Source organism: Theropithecus gelada, chromosome 17 (assembly GCF_003255815.1).
Source record: "Theropithecus gelada isolate Dixy chromosome 17, Tgel_1.0, whole genome shotgun sequence".
NCBI classification, from domain to species: Eukaryota; Metazoa; Chordata; class Mammalia; order Primates; family Cercopithecidae; genus Theropithecus; species Theropithecus gelada.
In genome coordinates this window covers 40,806,889-40,829,614 of record NC_037685.1, presented here as the reverse complement: position 1 = coordinate 40,829,614, position 22,726 = coordinate 40,806,889, and the positions used below count along the sequence as shown (strand labels likewise).

The window sequence follows — 22,726 nt, the reverse complement described above, 5'->3', positions numbered from 1 at the left end:
CACTGTACAGACCATTCAGCAAGAAGCCCTTCCTGACTGCCAGGAAGAGGCTGCCTGCAGGAATGGCGTGGAAGACCATCAGCTGCAAGCTGAGGCAAGGCGATGGAGGTTTAGGTTTGCTTCAGTAGGTGAGCTACTTACACAAGGAGAAGCATGATGGAAGTGGTGCTGTAACATTCACATGGTGTGGGTTGTACTGGCAGGAGATGGATGATAGGCTGGCTTAGTGACGGTAACGGGCATCTTTAGATGAGAAGAATGTGCATGAGATTTCAAAAAAAGGATCAACAGAATTGAACTGTATTGGGCACTAAGCTAGTACAGGCAGACAGTTCCAATTGGGTAGAATAACATTACAACCACTTCTTAAGTAAATAATTTGGCAGCCCAGACTTTCTTTTGCCTCATTGACTGAGGCAAGCATCCCAGACATTTGATTTACCAGGCACTCTCATGAAGTACCTCAAGGATGTGCTTCCCTGCATATCTTTTATCACACTTTCATTACAGTGTGCTTATAGATTCTTCCCCTCTGGGTTTTATTTTATTCTATTTTGAGATGGAGTCTTGCTCTTGTCACCCAGGCTGGAGTGCAATGGCACAATTTTGGCTCACTGCAACCTCCACCTCCTTGATTCAAGCAATTCTCCTACCCCAGCTTCCCAAGTAGCTAGAATTACAGGTGCCTGCCACCATGTCCAGCTAATTTTTTGCATTTTTAGTAGAGACAGGGTTTCACCATGTTGGTCAGGCTGGTCTCAAACTCCTGACCTCAGGTTATCCTCCTGCCTCAGCCTCCCAAAGTGCTGGGATTACAGGTGTGAGCCACCACACCCAGCCAGATTCTTCCCCTCTCGGGTTTTAAAGGCTATTTGGGGTTTAAAGGAAGTTTAAAATCTCTCTCTAACCTTGAGATTAAATTAATGTTATTTTAGATTCAAAACTTTCTCCTGTACATAGCAGATAATTAATGTAATTGAAAGAGATTTGATTCCCAGATGTTTATGCATTTGTGATCCCAAAGGCTTCCCTCAGGGAGCCATTCTCATTTGCAGTTAGAAACAAAATGGAAGGACAGCCTCAAAGCAGGCAGTGTCAGTTAAATTCAGATGTCAAACCTGGGTTTTGGTGACAGCCCTGGAGTGTAACATAGTTATGCTAGCTCTCACATCAGCTTCTGAATTTTGCCAATTATGACATTCCCAAGACTGCCCAACAAAGGCTGGCATCTTAATAAAAGACCATTCTTAATTGCTCTTCGTCTGTTACTCACTAGTGGCAGAATACAACCTTTTTATAACAAAAGAAATTTGCACTGACTCCCATCGAGAGAAATCTAAGTAGAACAGGGGCTACAAAGCAATGGTACTCAGGGCCAGGAATTTAGAAGTTAGATGAAAAGTTAAGACTAATACTAAATACATACCAAAGGCCCCACCTTCTAATACCATCCCCTTAGCGATGACTGTTTCAACATATGCATTTTGGGGGAATAAAACGTTCAGATGATAGCACTATACAAACCCTGAAAAGTTATAACACTTCTGCTTTTGAAATATCTGTAATTAGAAGCCAAATAACAAAGGTCTTTGGGAGGTGATTAGGTCATGAGGATGACACCTTCATGAATGGGATTAACAACTTCATTTTTAAAAAGGCCTGAGAGACACCCCTTGCCCTTTCCACCCTGTGAAGACACAACAAGAAGGCATTGACTATGAAATGGAAACCTTCACCAAAAACTGAATTTGCCAGTGCCTTGAACTTGAACTTCCCAGTCGCCAGAACTATGAGAAATAAATTTCTGTTGTTTAGAAGCCACCCAGTTCAAGGTATTTTTAGTGTACAAAGACTACCAAATGTACTGAGACAGTATTGCATAGAAATTACCAGGAGACACAGAAGAGTAGCTATAGAACATGCTTCATGCAACCGGATCTCAGCACTGGGATGTGCTTTGGAAGAAGCATGGATTTTGTTCTGTGACTGGGATTTTCTTATGCTCTTCTTGCCTTTCAATGACTCTAGCTGGAGCTGTGGCCTTCTACATTTTGAAGGAGACAGCGTCGAAGGCTGCCTTTTGCCAGCTGAGATCTAACACTGATTTGTGTAAATTGAGAGGGGATTTAGTCTATTGTCCCAGAACTGAGGATGGAGTCCCTGAATGGCAAGCTTCAGATGAAAATACAGTCCGATGATTATCCATGTGCGCCCTGTACGCTGCCTTGAGAAATGCATCCTAATGATGATGGCTTCAAGTTACGGTGGTCATCACAACACCAGGCAATTTTCATTTTGGCGTTTCACAGAACGTCTACCTTTCCAGAGGCCAGTTCTAAATTTTAATAGCTTCACGTTCTGGCTGATTAGCTGACAAATGCAGTTAAATAACAAGCTTTCACTCAGAGAGAGATGATGCAGAAAGAAAGCTGCCCTCTGATATCCCCACTGATAATAATGTGAAGTGTGGAAGGCCTCAGATGTCTTTTCTGGATACCTGTGTATAATTTTCATCTATATTAATGGAACTCATAAATGCACCACGTGAATAAGAAAATGAATCTGTAGAAGGTAGTCCCTGTTGACTAGGCTGGTTTGGAATTTCAGAAAGTTGCGTAACACTTTCACTAATTTTTCTTTATCTTGGAAAAACATTGCCATGTGATAGATTTTATAATGACTTTCAAAAATACAGGGTTTCTAACTGAGAAGTTTGTGAACGTGGCCTGAACATTCTAGCTCATGTGTGTAATTGACAGCAGTGAATTATTTTAAAAAGTTAAGATGGGTCCACCTTGGCTCAGTAACTATTAATATCAAATGAAAGCACACACTGGCATCAGGGGGAAACACAGCCTCCTCACTCTTCCAATTTCATTTCACATTACCTGCCGACTTCCAGGAAATCCTTTAGGCATAATTGCACTTATTCCCCTAGGCTCCTTACCCTCCTTTAAGACTTCCACTCTGCCATACTAACCTGCACAGGGACAGGGAAGTAACTCTTCGTGCATCTCTTTTCTTTCCTAAGATATGTTGCATAAATGTAAGGGAAAACTACTTGGCAACTCTAACACACACACACACGCACCCTAGAATTTCTCGGCTCTTCACAAGAGTGTGTTTTCTCCTTATGGAAAAGTTGATGTGGTTCCATTTATAAAAATAGCAGCTATTTAAATGGGAAAAGCTTTTTCTCATATCATCTGTGGGCCAAATGTTTTTCTAAAAACATACATTCTCTTTTTCTAGCAGAGAAGACAGATTCTAAATGGATTCAAGGTTCATCAAATCGCTAAGTTTTCTGTGGGTTAATGCATTTGACAATCAAGTTCACACAAGTGCCAAAATGAAAAGAAGTAAATTAAGAACTGTTCTGTCTAATTTCTTTATGCATTGTGTGTGTTTTTCATGTGTATGCATGATATTTATAAACTGATGTGATTAATATATAAACTGTGTGTTAAATATGCAGTTATTTTTATTTCCTACATAGAATTTTATGTCATGATTTTTAGGAAGTTGAGACAAATAATATAAATCGTTTCTTAAACTCTGTTTTCTCTACTTCAGGGAAGCAAAAAGAGAAGTTCATATCTCTTCTTTCCAATCCTTTTTTTTTTTTTTTTTTTTGAGATGGGATTTCATTCATGTTGCCCAGGCTGTAGGGCAATGGGACAGTCTCAGCTCACTGGCTAATTTTTGTATTTTTAGTAGAGACAGGGTTTCACCATGTTGGCTAGGCTGGTTTTGAACTCCTGACGTCACGTGATCCCTCCCGCCTCAGCCTCCCAAAGTGCTGGGATTACAGGCATGAGCCATGGTGCCCAGGCCTTTCCAATCCTTTTTAAGCACATGTATTCATCGCCGCCTTCAAAAGTTCCAATTTCTCTAGCTTATATTCAGCTGAACATGACCTTGAATTTCACAGATTCACTTTTTATCCAATGCAAGATTCTATCATGCATATTCACTGCTGTTTAAACATTTCCACTAGTGATGACATCAGACTATGCAGGGGGATGGGGTGGTGTAGGGGTTGTGGTAGGCAGCGCTTCCAAACCAACAAGACTTCCGTCATTCCTTTGGCCACATTAAATACCTGTAAGAGCTAACTAAAGCATTGAGATTGCTATGTGATGAATTGGTTCAAGATTAGTTCATTACCTCTGTCTGCCTCTAGCACCAAGGCTGCTCTAGGCTTTAAGCCTCCCAGTGAAAGACTCTGGATCTCAACTGGTTTCCAAGGATAGAGAGAAAATTACAGGATACATTCTAATTATTAATATTACAGATGTTGTCCTTACATTGAGACACACCTGCCTGGACAGTGGTAACCATCTGCTCCTCTGGAACTACATACAAAGACGGGTCCAATCCCTTAAATAAAATAGTTCTTCAGATATTTGAAGACAACTCTATTCTGCGAATCTTAGCTTTTCCGGGCTGAACTGTATCAAATTCTCTCAGTATTATTGGTAGCATTTCTCAATAACAGTAGTAATTGCTTATATTTCCACAGCACTTTGGAGTTTCCAAAACACTTTCACAACTGTAGGTTCTTAATTTTATAAATGAGAAAACTGGCACTCAGAGAGGATAAGTTACATTAGCTTAATAATTGATTTAACAAGTACTAATGGAGTGTCTACTGTATGCCCGGCACAGTGCAAAATCCTAGGATACAGGAGAGAATACATCAAGAATGGTGCCTCCCTTGTAGCTCTTATGATCTAGGAGTGGAGGAATACATTTTTAAAAATTACAGATGATACCCAGATAATACTCACAACTGGTTAGGACTTTAGCCCAAGTCTTCTGTCTCTAAACCAAATTAACAGGCCATTAATTTCAATACAGCAGACACTGCACTTGGATTCATGAAACCCACTTAAACTAGTCTTTCGGCAACTAGTTGTCCTGGTACAAGCTTTTCTTAAGATGTACCTTCTTCATTCCATAACTAAATGTGTGAGGAGTCTGTGCATGTGTGGTTAACTTAGAGGAGAACTCTACACTGATTTCTATAAAATTGTATTTTGCCATTTTCTTTCTATCTCTCTAACTTGCCAACCTTCTTTTGAACTCTTATTTTATCATTTCTCACACATTAGATCTTCCTCTCAGTTTCTGTTCATCTGCAAGTTTTATGAAATTGTGTTTACCTAGATCACTGACAAGAAAAAAAAATGCCCACAAGTGCTTGGTGTGAAAGAAAGAGCACACATTTGTCATTAGTCGCAAATTAGATTTCCTATCAGCTAAGTGTCCTTGGGCAGATAGCATCCTCTCCCAGAGCAACTGATTACTCATCTGTGAAATGAAGAAAGCAGGCTGGAGAATTTCTGGGGGGATTTCCCTGCATTAAAAATTTTAAAATTCAATATGTTTTAAAATGCAAGGCTGAGTTTTAAAATTCTTCCCTTCTGAGTATGGAGAGAAGGAAATGCAGAATATATATACTGATATTTACTGATAGGCACTACCTCCTGCTTCACTAAAGGAAGGAAATAAATCAGCAAACCTTGGCGCAAAATTCATACAACAGTGGCACTTAAGCAGAACAGCTACCACACCTTTACTGAATCAAAAACAATGGCTTCATGAAGTCCCTGATAGTCTCTTTGCTATCTATATATTTTTTATATTTAGAAGTCAACAATGAATAAATTGATTATAACTAAGCCAAATAAATGATTAAAAATAGTTAATAATTTGGAGTCTTCAGTGAGCCCTCTCTTTCTCCTCTGTGTAGGAAAATTATCTTTGATTCTATTCTATAGGTGGTAGCCTTCAAAGGCTTCTTCCAAACATTTGCCTAATAAAAGAGAATCCGTATTTTCTAACCTTAACAGAATGCCAGAATTTATTTTAGTCTTTGAACTTGAATAATTTTGGGGGTCTTCTTTCTTAATATTGCTTCATTGCCACATAATGTATCTGTTTTATTCAGTCTTATTTGGGTTGCAATATGTGATATAATTTATTCCTGTCATTGTTTTAAAGTTACCAATTAGAATGAATTCAAATTTAATTAATAGAAAATTTCACCCACATTTAACTAGAGATAAATGAGAAGTAATTATAGAAACCAAAGCTTTTCTAGCCTGAGAGGAAAGAAAATAAAGAGAGCATTCAACCCAAAACATAATTAATCATCTCTTCTACATGGAAAGTCTGTCCTGATACTATAGTTTAAAAACAGACTGTTGGCCGGGCGCGGTGGCTCAAGCCTGTAATCCCAGCACTTTGGGAGGCCGAGACGGGCGGATCATGAGGTCAGGTGATCGACACTATCCTGGCTAACACGGTGAAACCCCGTCTCTACTAAAAATACAAAAAATGAGCCGGGCGAGGTGGCGGGCGCCTGTAGTCCCAGCTACTCAGGAGGCTGAGGCAGGAGAATGGCATGAACCCGGGAGGCGGAGCTTGCAGTGAGCTGAGATCGGGCCACTGCACTCCAGCCTGGGCGGCAGAGCGAGACTCTGTCTCAAAAAAAAATAAAAAATAAAAAATAAAAACAGACTGTCTAAAATGCATGTCTATGTAAAGGCATGTTGCAACTATTTCATTTTTCTATTCAGAGACGATTTGCTATTAATTATATGAAACCCTGTGGTGGCTTAATTAGCAGGCAACAATGGATTGGCTTTTAGATTGTGCAGTTAGAAAATTCTGGCACTTTTCAGTTTCTAACTTGAAAGCTAGAATTTATTTTTGTCTTTGAACTTGAGTAATTTGTGGGTTCTTCTTTTTTAATATTGCTTCATTGTCACATAATGTATATGTGACATAACATAACTGTAGCCAAATGTTCTCTGGTCTAGGAAGCCTCCCCAGTGTCCTCCTGATCACAATAATTCATGTCCTATTTCAGCAATGCCTTTTCTTTCCTGTGAAAGTGAATGGCTGTTGTATTTGAATATATTACTTATGTATTTTGCTGAAATGTATCAAGGGGAGAGAGAAAATAACATCTGTTTGACAACATTGTTTTATACAAGTTTATGCACAGGAAAGGTGGTGCAAATACTTAACTTCAGGGTTTGTCTAAACTCTCAAATTTAGGAGAAAAATTTTAATCTCTGTCCTTTAAAGTGTGTATATTTTTATTTCAAAAATCATTAAAATGTGTTTCAGAAAAAGAATCTAAAACCAAGTATGCAGAATCCCTAGAATTCCACACAACTCGAGTGGAAAAAACTTCAGAAGTTTTACCTGAAAATGTTTGCAGCCCATTTCCTGAATTCATAGATCAGAAAATCAGGCTGTAAGTTATATATTATGGGCCAGATTAATATTCAATATTACAACAACCCTGATTGAGTAAGCATCCAGATGTGTATGTGCCTGAAATCTAGAACTTACTACAGATATAATTTCATTGAAGCTCTCAATGCCATATTTAAAGTTTTCATGTTAGTTGTGTGCATAGACTTACTACTCAGTAAAATTGGTCCACATGAGTGACAATACTCTACTAATGCTTTAATCCTGATGTTTAGCCTAGCCATAAAGAGAATAAATCTTTTATCAGGTCAATACTTGGGTGGGGGGGCATTTTTCACATTGATGATTAAAGCCTTGTAATATGTTAAGTTAACCTTTCATGATGCGTCTCATTAGCCTCAATTTATTTGCCGAAGCTTTCTTCTACTCTCTTTGTGGGTGTTGAGATAGAATGCTACCACACTGCTAATGAAATATGGTGCCAAGTGGAGCTAACCCTGTAGGGACTTGAATCTTTCGGTGGGAAAGAATATGAAGACCCGTGCTGATTTGCACCAAAACATCCTTCTGCACTACAGATACGCTAAGATATTTACGCAATAGGCATCCTCTACAATATCTTAGATTAATTAACTCAACATTGATTATACTGGCTTGAAAATATTCATACACTGTTTTAATTTAATATAGTTTAATATAATATAGTTTAATATAATTTTAAATCTGTGTGTTTTGTTTGTTTAATATAGTTTTAAGTCTGTGTGTTTTGTTACTATTTGTTATATATTTCCTCAATAAGTTCCTTGATAGTCCTGTCATTCTTTGATTTCAAATAATGTTCCTAGAACACTGCAGTAGATCTTTCAGTACTATTGATTAGGTTGTTTAGAAATGCAGTGTGTTGGCCAGGCGCGGTGGCTCATGCCTGTAATCCCAGCACTTTGGGAGGCCAAGGCGGGCGATTCACGAGGTCAAGAGATTGAGACCATCCTGGCTAACACAGTGAAACTCCGTCTCTACTAAAAATACAAAAAATTAGCCGGGCATGGTGGCAGCGCCTGTAGTCCCAGCTACTCAGGAGGCTGAGGCAGGAGAATGGCGGGAACCCGGGAGGTGGAGCTTGCAGTGAGCCGAGATCGCGCCACTGAGCTCCAGCCTGGGCGACAGAGCGAGACTCCGTCTCGAAAAAAATAAAGAAAGAAAAGAAATGCAGTGTGTTCTGTCCATTTGCTCCAAATTAACAATTTTTTAAAAAGCATTAGGGGGCCGGGCGCGGTGGCTCAAGCCTGTAATCCCAGCACTTTGGGAGGCCGAGGCGGGTGGATCACGAGGTCAGGAGATCGAGACCATCCTGGCTAACATGGTGAAACCCCGTCTCTACTAAAAATACAAAAAAAAACTAGCCGGGCGTGGTGGCGGGCGCCTGCAGTCCCAGCTACTCGGAGGCTGAGGCAGGAGAATGGCGTGAACCTGGGAGGCGGAGCTTGCAGTGAGCCGAGATCACGCCACTGCACTCCAGCCTGGGTCACACAGCGCGAGACTCCGTCTCAAAATTAAAAAAAAAAAAAAAAAAAAAAAAAAAAAAAAAAGCATTAGGTGTAGTATCTATTATGCTAATGCATTTTCGCTTTTTTAGTTCTGTAGTTACAGGAATGTCATACAAGACAAGAAAACAATTAGATGGCTGTTTTGTCTTATTAATAATTTAAGTACTTTCAATTCTGAGCTGAGATAATAGGACTAATACTAGTATTTCAGGCTATTCTTTTTTAATGCGATATTTATTTTATTAATCATTAAATGAAATTTACTCTGTCATTCATTATCCAATTGTTTGTTTTAATGAATCCCACTTATAAAACGGCATTTAATATTTCAGTTAAAATGTTTGTGCTTTTTAGTCTCACTAATATACACAATAATGAGATAAAGATACAAATATATTGCAAACACAAGGAAATTACTAACAGCATTAATGTAACAACACACATTAGCCCACAATAAATGGTTTGTATAAAAACTACGGTTAGACTCAAACAATTCATAAGTGATTCTGCCATTATGAATGCAGGAAAATCCACAGGAATAAAATCTTGATATAAACGTACTTTAAAAAAAGACTTTTTATGTTTTTACAGCACTCTTAGGTGCTCAGAAAAAGTGAGCTGAAAGCACAGAGATTCCCCTTATGCCCCTTGCCCCCACACACATAGTCTCTCCTGTTACCAACATCCCCCACCAGAGTGGGACATTTGTGACAGTTGATGAACCTACATGACACATCATTAGCACCGAAAGTCCGTCATTTACATTAGGGTTTATTCTTGGTGTTATCCATTCTGTGGGCTTGGACAAATATATGAGGACGTGTATCCATGATTATAGTATCATACAGAGTATTTTCACTACCCTAAAAATCCTCTGTCTCTGCCTATTCATTCTTCTCCCCACCCCACTTCCTGGCAACCAGTGATCTTTTTACTGTTTCCATTGTTTTGCCTTTTACAGTATGTCATGCAGTTGGAATCATGTAGTATGTAGGCTTTTAAGATTGGCTCCTTTCACTTAGTAATACACACTAAAGTTTATTCCATGTCTGTTCAGGGATTGATAGCTCGTTTCCTTTTAGAGATGAGTAATACTTCATTGCCTGGATGTTCCACAGTTTACTTATCCATTCACCTACTGAAGGCCATCTCGGTTGCTTTCAAGTCCTGGCAAATTATGAATGCAACTGTCATAGATATTTGCATGCAGGTTTTTGTGTAGACAGAAGTTTTTGGCATTTTAGGGTACACGTCAAGGAGTATGACTAGTGGATCACGTAGTAAGACAATGTTTAGTTTTATAAGAAATCATCAGGCTGTCTTCCAAAGTGGTTGTACCTTTTTTTTATTCCCACCAGCAGTGAATGAGGGTTTCTGTTGTCTAATATTTTCTTGTCAGTATTCGATTGTGTGTTTTCTGGATTTGAGATTCCAAATAGGTGTGTAGTGGTTGTTTTAATATGCATTTCCCTGATGGCATATAATGTGGAACATCTTTTCATATGTTTATTTGCCATCTGTATATCTTCTTTAGCAACTTATCTGTTAAGGTCTTTGGTCCATTTTTAAATCAACTTGCATTGTTTTTTATTACTGGGCTTTAAAAGATATCTATATACTTTAAATCAGATATTTCTATTGCCAAAAAACTTCCTCCCAGTCTGTCACTTCTCTTCACATAATTTTAACAGTCATTTGCAGAGCAGAAATTTTTAATTTTAGTGAAGTCCAGTTTATCAATTATTTCTTCCCTGAAACATGCCTTTGGTGTCGTATATAAAAGTCATAGCCCAAACTAAGTTCATCTAGATTTTCTCCTAGGTTACCTTGTAGGATTTTTATAATTTTACATTTTACATATATTTGTGTGATCCATTTTAAGTTAATGTTATGAAGGATGTATGATCTATGTTTGGATTTATTTTTTGCATGTGAACATACCAGTTGTCCCAATACCATTAGTTGAAAATCCTACTTTTTCTTTATTGTATTGCTTTTGTTGCTTTGTCAAAGGTCAGTTGACTGTATTTTTGTGGGTCTATTTCTGTGCTCTTTCCTGTGTTCCATTGATCTATTTGTCTATTCCTTCACCAATACTTCACTGTCTTGGTTATGGTAACTTTACAGTGAGTTTTGAAGTTGGGTAGTGCTAATCCTCTCACTCTGTTTTTCTCCTTCAATATTGTGGTGAATATTCTGGGACTTTTGCCTCTAAAGGTAAACTTTAGTATCACTGTGTCAAAATTCACCAACTAAATCACTGGGATTTTGATTGGGATTGAATCAAATCTATAGATCAAGTTGGAAATAACTGATATCCTGACAATATTGAGTCTTCCTACCCATGAAGATGGAGTATCTCTTCATTAATTTGGTTCTTTGATTTTTCCATTAGAGCTTTATAGTTCTCCTCATATAGACCTTGAACATGTTTTGTTAGTAAATGTACTTTTAAACATATTTTCTTCCCACTATTTTATGTGGACATTCATCAAGCTTTTTTGTTTTTTGTTTTTTGGGTTTTTTTGCTTGATTCAGTCTTTTCAGACAGAGTATAATGATTTTACGGTGTGTATTATTTTTAAAATAACAGATATTTTATCTTATGTGCAGTTAGAGACTTCCCTGTTGTCACTAAAATATTTACATGTTGTTGCTTATTATGGTTTCCTTTTATGTTCATTTTAGAAACAATAATAACTTACTCTAAATTATGAAAACAATGAAATACGAATATGGGCATCAAAGAGGAACATGAAGAAGCCATTTCAAGCTGTCAAGAATATATTCTTAGCTCTGTATTCAAAAGTACTTCATTTGTATAAAAAAGTTAAATTCAAATCCACACTTTTTAAAAAAGTAATACAACTGTTTCTGTCAAAATATGTATGGTCAAATGACCACTTTCTTCCTTCTGTGTAGTTGCTTATTTTAGAAAGCTTTGTCCCAACAGGGTAGCAGAGAGATAATGATTCAACTATTGTCTTAAATTCTTACCTGCTTCTCTGCCACTGTCATCGAACCACTCTCTCCAAACTTTGGTCTGCTCTGCCCTAAATCAATAAGATATTGCTATCTGTCTGATGCAGGTTGTATTCCATTATCTTATCTTCCCCAGTTTGCATTGCAATAATATTGGGGTAAAATCTTGCATGGGTTTATGAAAGGGATTCAGTAAAATACAAACACACATTTAGAGCTTGTTCTTGGATTTTATTTGCATTGTCAATTTAGTGCCTTCAGGAGTCATTTCACATTCTTTGCTTCAGCATATCTGCTTTTAGTAAAGCTTTGCTCTATATTGGTAGCTTTCAACCTGTGCTGCACTTCTGGAAACCCTAGGGAGCTTTTAAAAACAGAATGATCTCGTATCACACCAGACCAATTAAATCAGAATCTCTGGAGGCTGGCATTCTGGCATCAGTACTTAAAACACCTCCCCAGGAGATTCTCAAAGGCAGCGATGGTGACAAACCACAGCTCTGTACAATAGAACAGGCTGCTCCTTTATAATTATTAATCATAGTGTATATTAATTCATCATCACATACGTGGCTAGAAAAAAATTTGGAACAAAAGGATATGTGATATGTAAAGGGCTACAATAATTCAGACTGCTTTGAGGAGAGCTATTATTTTATTGTTATTCTTATTCTATCTTTTGTCAATATAAATTGGGAGAATAAACAGACAAACATTATAAATGAGTGACAAATTGCATTTAAAGCCTAGTTAAGACTATTTAAGACTATTATGCATAATACAAGAAAACTATTTTTATTATTTGTGGGGGGTTCCTTCTGAAGGATCTGAAGGAGAATCGGTTCTATGCCTCTCTCCTCATTTCCAGGGAGTGCCTGGAATTCCTTGGCTTGTAGATGCATCACCCTAATGTCTGCCTCTGCCTTCACATGGTGTCCCCTGTGTGTGTGTTTGTGTCTCTGTGTGTCTCCTCTTTTTATGTGGATGCCAGGATGTGCTCTTTCCTGTGTTCCATTGATCTATTTGTCTATTCCTTCACCAATACTTCACTGTCTTGGTTATGGTAACTTTATAGTGAGTCTTGAAGTTGGGTAGTGCTAGTCCTCTCACTCTAAACTAGTACAGCTTTATTTAAACCTAACTAATTACATCTGTAAAGACCACACTTGCACATAAAGTCATATTCACAGTTCCAGGTAGACGTGGATTTTTGGAGGACACTCTTCAGCCCAGTACTGCACTCATATTACTCAACTTCCCCACTGCTTTTGATGCTGTTCAACACTCTTCCGATAACTCCTTCCTCCCATATCTTCTGTGTCTGTTTTGCCTGTTTTGCTCCCTTCTGTCATAATGCCCCTAACAACATATTGCAAGAGTCTGCTAAATAAATATCTGCTTCCTCCCACAGTCTGTGCAATCCTGGAGGGCAGGGAGTTGACTTATTCAGGTCTGTGGGTGAACACCAACCAATTTTTGGCTCATGGAAGCCCTTAATAAGAATTGGAAAAAAGGAAGAGAGGAAGAAAAAGAGAGCGAAGGTTGTAGGTTCTGCCTCCATGGGCGTCATGAGGAAACACACACATGCCTTGACTTGATGGACCTATACAATTCATTTTTTAAAATACCGACATTTCGTACTCACATCAAATATCTTGTACCCGAATGATGTCATGCCAGCTAGTACAGTTTCTGGTTATAAAATCGTAGATCAGGACTAATGATTATTGAGCCCAGTTTTCCAAATTATTGAGCCTCACAATTTTGGGAACTGTGATTTCCATAGATTTGTTTAAGAAGTAAAAGGCTGGCCAGGCGAGGTGGCTCATGCCTTTAATCTCATCACTGTGGGAGACTGAGACAGGCAGATCACCTGAAGTCAGGAGCCTGGCTAACATGGCAAAACCCCTCTCTACTAAAAGTACAAAAATTAGCTGGGCATGGTAGCAGGTGCCTGTAATCCCAGCTACTCAGGAGGCTGAGGCAGGAGAAGCTTGAACCCAGGCGGCAGAAGTTGCAGTGAGCTGAGATCGCACCCCTGCACTCCAGCCTGGGCGACAAGAGCGAGACTCTGTCTCAAAAATAATAAATAAATAAATAAATAAATAAATAAATAAATAAATGGCTTCTATATACACAGAGGATTTGTTTTACACGTTGATTCTCCTATGTGATCTTCATTCCACAACTATATGAATCTGTAGCATGAAATACATATTTGGCAAGCAAAGATTCCATAAAGGAAAGAGTAGGAAGGTATAACGAACCAATTCTGAGACTTCCCTAAGCAATCAGTTTACCTGCTTGCCTCCATGAAGGCCATCTTTGTCTTCTAGCACAATTTGTGAGAGACAGCAAGGCATCTTTTTACCACTATTAACCTAATCTATGGCAGTGTTCCCAGGGACCAATGTTGTCAGTTGTAGAGTAATGCCATTTAGAGGCTGGATGGGTTTACACTTGCAGCCAAGCAAGAGTCTGCATGGAATTGGCCCAAACAGGGAATTTTCAAGTAATTTCTCTATCTTCGTATGTGTGAGTTTTTTAGTAGTCAATTCAATTTTCATTAGCTTGTCAACTCTGATATCTGACAACTGAAATATAAAGTAGGGAGGGAAAAGAGTAGAATTAAGAGAAAGAATATGTGTGCCAGAGGCAGAGTATTATCATCCTCCTGATGTAGTCACGATGACCTAAGTCATCTTTTGCTATTGCTTTCATATAAAGGTTATAAAATATATGAACCAAATCAAAATGGGACAAGGAGAGTTGCTTGCTCACAAAATGCCTCTGATCTATTGTGTGCACGAAGCATGACTTTATGACAAACACATAGAGACTCTAGATGGGCAAGTTCCAGTCCGTGAGTGATTTTCATATTCAACCCAGTGGGATCACTATCATTTAGTGGTATATTAAAATGCTAATTATCATCCAATGTCAAATCCAACTCCATACAAGGTGTTTTAAAATTCAGAATTGGTTGCTTTATGAAAAGTAAATTTGAGACTATTTGGAAATAAACACTATTTGAAAATGTCTGGCTTCCTTAACTTCAGTACCTCTTGCCATTGGGTCACAACTTCCGTGTGGCGGGGGAGGTGCTATCTTCTGGGTAGAGACCAGGAATCCCACTAAGCTTACATTGTATAGGATAGCCCTACGACAAAGAATGACATGGCCCAAACGGCCAATCATGCCAAACTTGAGAAACTGCTCAGAATAAGCAAGGAGAATGAAGAAGCAAGCTGATGCTCAAACTAGTGAATCTCATTTTGTTGTTAATCGCCCCTTTTCTGCAACCCTCATGGGTTAGGGAAAATAATTCTAAAGCAAGAGAAAAGACGGAGTTGGGAGATCACCAGTGAGGTTCAATTTTCCATCACATTTACCCTGCTCCACACCTCAGATAATCATGTGCTTAACTGTGCGATTTGCTTGACAATTACAGAACACTTTCTCGCCCATTACTACCTTTGATCCTCACAATTCTGTGGGGTAGTAGGAGCAGGTGCTGAAATTGCCATATGCAAATCAGTGAACTGAAGCTTAGAGACCTCCAGCAGGGGTTGAGGGTCAGTGGAAATTATCCCAGGGTTCAGTCAACAGGAAAGTGTATTGGAATCAGAGTATTAAAATAAGAATAATAAAACCAACTAAAATTTACCATGCTTTTTATTTCCACTCTGTGCCACCAATTCTTAACAATGTCAGTGATGGAACCCTGTGCCCCAGGGGACAGACTTCTCACTAGCTTCTGCCACTTTGGTCAGCTGCTGCTCTGGGGAGGTTAACTTTCTTACTTCAAATTAACGCTAGAGAGGAAAAGGAAATGCATAGACATAGGATGAAATTTCACTCCTGATGTCTCCACACCCAAAGCTTCACCATGCCCATCTCAATCTGCTGCTCTGGGGAGGTTAAGTTTGTTGTTGTTGTTGTTGTTTGTTTTTTGAGACAGAGTTTCGTCCCTGTTGCCCAGGCTGGAGTGCAGTGGTGCAATCTCGGCTCACTGCAACCTTCGCCTCCCAGGTTCAAGCCATTCTCCTGCCTCAGCCTCCCAAGTAGCTAGGATTACAGGTGTGCACCATCATGCCTGGCTAATTTTTGTATTTTTAGTAGAGATGGGGTTTCACCATGTTGGTCAGGCTGGTCTCAAACTCCTGACTCTCAGGTGATCCACCCCTCTCGGCCTCCCAAAGTGCTGGGATTACAGGCGTGAGCCACTGCACCCAGCTGGGAAGTTAAGTTTCTTACCTCAAATTAACGCTAGAGAGGAAAAGGAAATGCATAAATATAGGACCAAATTTCACTCCTGATGTCTCCACACACAAAGCTCCTTCACCATGCCTGTCTCAATCTGGTCATTAAAGTAGTATTTCCTTATTAGGAAAAAAAAGAACTAGATCCTTAGAATATTGTTTATTCCATCCCATGGGTTGAGTACATTACATGTTGACAGTGGTACATTCCAGCCACCAGAGACAACCAACCTTTTTATGTCAATCAGTGCTACAGAGAGCTCTCCTTGCCTTACAGCTGGCCTAACCACAGCTGGGGACGATTGACTGGAGAATGTTGTGATCTTTGACTTTGTCACAGGTAAAATGGTGTTTCTAACTGTAATCACAGGTCTCTGTGCTGTACCTTTCATTTCATCACACTCTATTCTCTCTAACTCCAGCCCTGCCAAACTCATTAGGCCAAATTTGCGTACTTCTGTGCATTCTATACACTTCCAGCAAACCCTTTGTTTGCCTTTCCTTGTGATGATAAAGAGAAATGGCAGTTAGTGGTCTGAAAGATAGCCTCTGACCTTTTTATGATGGGACTGAAGGCTGGACGCTGGAGGCAGAGTGTGTGTTTGGTGCAGCACTGATATTCCCTATGGCTGTGTCAGAGCCTGCCTAAATACGAGTTACTGACTAGCATGAAAATACTCCTTGGGGCAAGAGGGAAAAATATGACACCATGGGAGGTAGGATTTGACATGATACAGATTTGGAAAAATGAAATGTGACAATAGTTAATTCCATACAGTTCAAGGAAAACTGGCATATTTCAGATTCCCAGCAGGTATTTAATATTCAAGTGTAAAGAAAGGTGGCAGACTCACAATTATTTTGATTGTATTATGGTTATCTCCATTCAACTAAGGGAGCGTTTGCAGCAATGCTGATGGGCCAGCTGTTTTGGTTTGGCCATATTGTTTCATTTCTTGACTCATGTTACATAATCACTCAGATCAACAACAGCTGACTGAATTGTTATTATATTTATATGTATTACCTAAGTTTATATTTCCTGTTAGTCTTTCAATGGATAGCTTAAAGCAGATAGAGTGAGAAGGACAATTATGCCTTTGCTTGCTTTACTTGAATATAATGCCCCTGACAAAGGTATTTTTGGTATAATAAATGTGTGAGTTTCTTGTTTAGAATCTTAAACTTGGTCCAAAAGTTGGGATTTTGCAGAATGGGGTTAGAATAATTCACTGAAAAACTTATCCAGCTGAAGGCATATATTGCCAATTTCATATTTGTGGCTTACTATTTCAAAATATTGCATTGCCAGGCAAGATTTAGTTGCAGCATTCTGTAGCTTAATCCTCTTTCACATAGGCACACACCCCTCCAAGCTTTTCCAAAGCATGTTTAACAATACTGTTAGAAACCAGACATAATGCTCCTACCATTTGGATTTTGGCTTTACCAAGTTTGTTAAGTCTCTAGCAATGGAACAGGCTGCTCACAGCACAGCACAGTACCTCACATGGTTGCTACACAGATCATCAACATGTACTGTTTAGTATTCAAATATCGAAATCAGCAGAAACAAAAAGGGCTGGAGTTAGCTGGTTCCTGTCCAATTCTAACTCCCTGGTGGCCTCTCTCTCAGGGACTCTTGTGTTGGTTTATGTTCCCAGAGATGGGAGCCTTTAATTGTGATTTTATGCCATTGGATTATGAACTGAATAATGGCAGTATTTAGGCAAGTTTACCCAATTGCCATTAGTGAGGACAAGGGTTGTTTTCTTGATAAATTGTAATTTTTTAATTTTTTAATTGACAAATCATAATTGTGTATATGCATAGGGTACATAGTGACGTTTTGATATGTGCATAGTGTACAGTGATCAGATCAAGGTGATTAGCCTACCCATCATCTCTAACATTCATTATTTCTTTGTGTAGGGAACATTCAAGTCCTCTTTCGTGCTCTTTGAAACTGTGTATTATTGTTCACTGTAGTCATTGCTGCTAACTTGACCAAGAAACCTAAATAAGCATTTGTCTATAGTCGACCTTTCTGCATGCCTCAGAACACTAGAAGGGGACTTGCTGACAGAGACCCATGGTCACGTGGGGTCCAAGTTTTGAACTTTCCCATGACTGGCCAAGTGACAGGCAGCAGTCACTGTGGTCTTTAACATACCCCAAAATACAACATAGATGGTGGTATAGCTTTCTCATCTGAGTTTTCCAACTGGCAAGAAAATCTCTATCTACGTGTGTCATTATCTCTTGTTTTTCCTCATTTTTAGACAGTATATAAGTTAAAGAATTTGGTTTGTGTTTTCTCCTGCCTATTCCATGATTTATTTGAAGGTTCACAAATTATATGAAACTAAAAGTTATTTTTACACGTAAACTAAATAGAATCACATAGTATTATTTTGCTGTTTTGCTATGACAAATGCCTCTAATTTAAGGCATTGGGCCTTATAACCTTTGTTAGTAAATGGAATTGGAGAAGAAGCGTGCCAAATTAACGTTTTTGGTTTGAAACATAAGATTACTGTCTTAGAATTTTATCCAAGGACTAAATTTTTAATAGGGGATTTAGGTGAAGTAATACTTTTTTTTTAATCCTTCAGGAGAGTAATTAATTCTACAAAATATTAAGCATGCTGACTTTGAATATTTTAAAAATACTTTAGATTTATTAGACAAATGCTCATTGTCTACATGCTGTGTGCTACTGTAGGACTTAAATTCTAGTGGAAGAAGACAGACCACAAACAAATAAGTTTCAAACATCAGTGGGTATTGGGAAGAGAAAAATAAAGTAATGGAAGCAAGACAGGGAATACCAGGGAGGCTGGGAGGAATTAAAGAAAATACTAAATCAGGTGATTAGCATGCAATAGATGCTCGGTAAGCACTTGTTACCATTTGAATGAGTACATGGATGGATGAGGTGGTTGGTTAAGGCAATTTCAGAGTATTACATGCCAAAAGCATTTTAAGGGATGGGGAGCCACCGACGGCTTTTGATCAAGGGAACAGCATGAACAGTTCTTTGAGCACCTGAAACACTGGAAAGCCATTTTAAAAGTGCACTTTATGCTCACTTTTCCTCGATTTTGTTGCCACTTTAACTCTCCCTGAGACAGTCTTTGTGACTCTGAAAATTATCATGTGAATAGGCATCATTTAACAATAGCTATTGATAGGGTGAATATTAAGTCACCAAATAAGTGGAGGTCTTAGACAAAAGCCTTTTTAATAGAGGGTGAAAGCTAGACAGGAAGCAGTGAACATAGAGTAAGCCCCAAATAGATATATTTTATTTCCCAGACTCTAGGAACTGAAATGCTTTCAAAGAATCTGATAGGAATAGTCTTGCCTTTCATTCTCAGGTACTGGTTCATATTTCACTAGGGTTTGTTTCTGTCGAAAATAGTTCCATCTAAGGATACTTTGTTACCCTATGTGGTATGAAAAAGTAGATTTTCTCTTTAGTTGCTAGTATTGTATTCTGTGCAGAAAGGACCATTGGAGTCACCCCTATTTTTTTGCAGGCTCAGGGGTTGGTATCAGATGAAGAGACACAAGATTTCTCTGTCAGTTGGGAAATCCTTTTTCCTCTTAGGAGTTTATTAGGTTTTTTAGCTGCCACTAAGTTTAGCTCATAAGAAGAGATGGAAGCAGCTTCTGAAACTTCCAGGCTGATCCTTTCATTTATCTAAATTCCATTTCTACTTCTGCAGAAAAGGGCTAGATAATAAATCGGATCCTCTTTTCTCTACAGTAATAGCTCCCACCCAAAGACTATTATAAGGCTAAATAGGACAGGATCTTAAGGACTGAGAAGTGCCATAGAAAGCATTGCCTCCTCCCTCTTAATTTTACAGCTGAGCAAACTGAAGCCCAAAAGATTAAGTTATTTCCCCACGAGTCACATCAGTAGGAAGGTCATATGTAAAATTAAAATAGGTGAGACAGTTATTCATTGAATGATGTGAACCTGTCTTTCGAACCTAGGGAATAGAGGTTAAGAACTATAACAATGGGTTGACAGGGTAAAGGGCACTCAGAGAATCTGTATGAATGCCAGGCAACCAAGCTACAATGGGAGAGAAGAGAAATAGCCCAGCCAGACACAGTCTGCATGGGCTGCACCACTGGCACCACCTCTACTAACTGCTCACTGCCCACTGATTCATTATGATCTTTAGCTATCTGGATCACTCTTGGATTCATCACTGCAATCTCAACTCCATCCCAGTTTCCCTAATACATGTACATATATATGTGCCTCACCCCCTCAAGATTCAGACTCCCAGTTGAGAGCATCTGATTGGCCACATAACATCATCTGCAGTTCCCTAATTGCTGGGGTTAGTGGAAGGGGACAGAAAAGTTAGGGATAGGCTCTTACCTCTCACCTGTCTTGTGACTCTATCCAAGTCGACGTGTGTTTGGATGCAGAATTGTCAAAATGACAATACTCACGATAACTCTGCACCGTTGTAGCTCTGTTCTGCACTTGACTCAGAGAGCAGTCATAGTCACAGCTCTGGCATGCTCTAAACCAAGATCTGGCTAGAAATTTGATCTCTTACGGAAAAGTTGCTTTTGTTGTTATTGTTGTTGTTTTCTCATGGAAGAAGCAACCAAACATCTGTTGAATCTTTAAATCAGATTGTCTCAAAGCATGTTGGAAACACCACCTACATCGGAATCATCTAGGGTGCTTATTAAAGCAGATACCTCGTGCCCCAACCCAGAACTGCTGAATTGAAATTCATGGGGGCTCAGATGCGAATGCACACTGAATTGTGAGGACCGTTGATCTATACTCAGTCACTTCATATGCACATTGAATTGTGAGGACTGCCGATCTACACTCAGTCACTACGTATGTTTCTGTAGGATGTTACATCCTTTCATGGACTTTTGCAATTTGTTGCCAACCACATAGAGAACTAGAAAGTTAGGTCAAGAAATAACAGAAAGTATTAGCTTTAGATTCCTGGGTGCCAAGCAAGCCCTGCAATTATTTAGTTATTGTGTCTTTACGGTTACTATATCTTTACTGTTACTAGGTCCACATAGTTACCATGTTATGCTCTACAAGGGCAGAAGAGTAAAATACATTAGGCTACTAGCAAGTGCTCATCACACTCACATTGAAGGAATTTGCTAGCAAAAGCCATATTTGCATTCTAACTTGGTGCAGTGATTGACAAAGTGTGGTCTCTAGACAAACAGCATCAGCATCACCTGGGAACTTGTTAGAAATGCAAACTCGCTCCTACTCTGTCCCCGACTTATATTTTAACTAGCTTTCTGGGTGATTCTGATGCATGCTAAGGTTAGAACTGCTGCTCTCAGCTTCCATTTCCTTGTCTGAATAAAACAATGATAATTGATCCTTCACAGTTTTCCTTTAGATTATTTTCTGTTGTCATTATAAAACTAAGATAAAGTACAAAAAGGCACTTAGGTCAAGGTAAGTGTTCAATAAATAGTAAGCACATTATTGAGCTTATATTTAATTTACAAACACTGCTCTTATTTTCTAATTGTTTAACTTCAAGGGAATCCACAGGCCTACAATATAAGCAGTCATATTAGACATTCTATGTATAAGTTCTCAATGGGATGCAGAAGTTGCAAAATTGTGATGCTTAACCAGGGAAATGGCAGATTTTTATTCTTCCATTTTAGAAATTAGGACCAGGCTACTTACTTTTCTACTGTCATTTAAATCCACTTTAAGTTATTCACAATGACTTTAACATGACATTAATAAGCTTAGTGGGTCTCTGAATTTCTTAATCCCAGTTTCCTGGGGCTAAATACAATAATCTGTATCTCTTCATCTTTGACACGCTGATAAAAATCCCTGAACCTGGATTTGCATTTGGTTTTCAAAATCAATCCTTTTGCTATTCAAAGGCAAGGCAGTTGAGTGAGGTTTGAGATTGAAATACGTATCAACCCCACTAGAGGGTGACCTTTATCTAAATCAGGGTGCAGATAAAGTAAGGGCATCTTCTGTAGCCATCTCATAAAATTGGATTGTATAACTGCTTACTCAAGGTGAGGGAGAGGCTGAGAAGTGACTCCTACATGAATAATTAATAACTTTCAATTTCTAAATAATCTAGTAGTCTTGTGGGAATATTTAAAACCAAGTTATTGCAAATTTCTCAGTTTGTATTTTAGGATAAAATTCCTTATTAATAAATTCAGCTCTGAATTTTAAAATTGTGTGTTTCAATTCCAATTCAAAATATATTTCCCCCCTTTTCTCTCAAAAGACACAACTAACCATATGGGAAAATAGAACCCCAAATTTGTTTCATAAAAACAAGCAAACAAAAGTCTATAGGACTTTGTTAAGTTTTATACGGTAACTTAAAAATAAGACAAACTTATTCTCTAGATACCAAAGAAGAAAAAGAAAATCCAAATGTTCACATAGTCAACCTTAAGAAATTAATGTTGAAAACCATATTTGGTTTATCTTTTCTAGTCCAGATTTAGAAAGTAAAACATTTGTGTTATAACTCCTCCGCTAAAATCTCTAGATTATATATCAGAGTTCAATGTTATTCTTAAAACCACCTCAGTAAATATCTTTTTGTAGTATTTAAAATTCCAACATAAAATTTGCAACAAGTATTATTTGTATATTCTGAGCGCTTTATATACTAATTTAATTTTAAAAAATTT

The 22,726-nt window shown here is 38.4% G+C and overlaps 1 protein-coding gene across 19 annotated transcripts in view; it reads left to right on the top strand.

Moving 5' to 3' along the window:
• FGF14 (fibroblast growth factor 14) overlaps positions 1-22,726 on the top strand; it is a 683,901-nt gene that overhangs the window by 625,159 nt on the left and 36,016 nt on the right. The window lies entirely within an intron of this gene.